Source organism: Peromyscus californicus, unplaced genomic scaffold (assembly GCF_007827085.1).
Source record: "Peromyscus californicus insignis strain IS unplaced genomic scaffold, ASM782708v3 Scaffold_25__1_contigs__length_3188244, whole genome shotgun sequence".
In the NCBI taxonomy this organism is placed as follows: domain Eukaryota; kingdom Metazoa; phylum Chordata; class Mammalia; order Rodentia; family Cricetidae; genus Peromyscus; species Peromyscus californicus.
This window is the reverse complement of record NW_026294536.1, coordinates 2,032,127-2,034,031: the sequence shown is the minus strand read 5'-3', so window position 1 is coordinate 2,034,031 and position 1,905 is coordinate 2,032,127. Positions and strand designations below refer to the sequence as shown.

General features: G+C 40.8%; 1 pseudogene; it reads left to right on the top strand.

Moving 5' to 3' along the window:
* Positions 1-1,089: 1,089 nt before the first annotated feature.
* On the top strand, positions 1,090-1,456 carry LOC128120185 (cytochrome c oxidase subunit 6B1-like; annotated as a pseudogene).
* Positions 1,457-1,905: the final 449 nt, after the last annotated feature.

The following is a 1,905-nucleotide window of genomic DNA, read 5'->3' as shown; positions in this document are numbered from 1 at the left end:
AAAAATTTAAAGACATTGAAGAAAAATCAAAGGAAATATTAGAAAATGTAAAGCTCTTTCATGCTCTTGGGTCAATATAATATAATACAATTCGCCATCCTACCAAAATGCAATCCTCATCAAAATTCCAAAGCAATTCTTCACAGATCTTGAAAGAGCAGTTTTCAGATTCATATTGAAACAAACAAAAAACAAACTCAAAATAGCAAAACCAGTCCTGAATAATAAAATAACTGAAGCAGGTATCACTATCCCCTAGACCTATAGTAATCAAAACAGAATGGTATTGGCGCAAAATAGACACATGGAAGAAATTGAAGACCCAGACACAAATCCCATGTATGGACACCTGGTATTTGATAAAGAATCCAGAGCTACGCACTGGAAAAAAGGATGCCATCTTCAACAAATGGTGCTAGTCAAAATGGTTGGCTGCATGTAGAAGAACACAAATAGATCCACACTTATCACCCTGCACACAACTCAACTCCAACATAAGGCTAGAAACAAGGAATCTGATAGAGGAGAAAGTTGGGAATAGTCTTGAACTCCTTGGCACAGGAAAAGACATTCTGAACAGAACTCAGGTAGAACAGAATCCACCTCACTACGAACAACAATTAATAAATGGGACCTCACAAAACTGAAAATCTTCTGTATGGCGAAGGACACCATCAATTGGACAAAGTGACAGCCTACAAAATGGGAAAAACTTTTATCAACTATACATAGGAAAGAGGGCTAATATCTAAAATATATGAATAACTCAAAAAGTTTGACTTCAAGAAAACAATGTGACTAAAAATGTGGTACAAATCTAAACAGAATACTGTCAAAAGAGGAAACTCAAATGGCTGAGAAGCACTTAAAGAAATATTCTACCTACTTAGCCATCGGGAAAATGAAAATCAGAACTTTTTTTTTTTTTTTTTTTTTTTTTTTTTGGTTTTTCCAGACAGGGTTTCTCTGTGTAGCTTTGCGCCTTTCCTGGAACTCACTTTGGAGACCAGACTGGCCTCGAACTCACAGAGATCCTCCTGGCTCTGCCTCCCGAGTGCTGGGATTCAAGGCGTGCTATTTTAAGAATTCCACTTCCCGTGTGACATTGGCATCTTTGCTAAGGGTCACATTGAACTACCGTTGCTCCAGGGCAGTCTTTAGGAATCATCACCATGACTGAAGACATCAAGACTAAAATCAAGAACTACAAAACTGCCCCCTTTGACAGCTGCTTCCCAAACCAGAACCAGACCAGGAACTGCTGGCAGAACTACCTGGACTTCCACCACTGCGACAAGGCAATGAACGCAAAGGGGGGTGATGTCTCCATGTGTGAGTGATACCGGCATGTGTACAAGTCCCTCTGTCCCGAATCGTGGGTCTCAGCCTGGGATGACCACAGAGCAGAAGGCACATTTCCTGGGAAGATCTGACCTGGCTCTGCCCACCTCTCCTCTGTTCTCTGTCCCTCTCCCCAGATAGTAAAGGGGACCTGGGTATATGATGGTCCCTGCCCAGGGACCCTGAATCATGCTACTAATAAAAAATGACTGGAAAAGTTAAAAAAAAAAAAGATTTCATCTTATACGGTCAGAATGGCTAAGATCAATACCACAAATGACAACTCATGCTGGTGACGTGGAGCAAGGAGAACATTCCTCCATTGCTGGTGGGAGTGCAAACTTGTACAGCCACTATGGAAATCAGTGTTGCAGTTTCTCAGAAGTTAACAATAGATGTACCTCAAGATCCAGCTATACCACTCCTGGGCATATGTCCAAAGAATGCTTCGTTTTACTACAGAGTGACTTGCTCAACCCTACTCATTACTGCTTTATTTAAAATAGCCAGAAATTGGAAGCAACCTAGATGTCCGTCAAAGACCTAGATGGATAATGAAAGTGT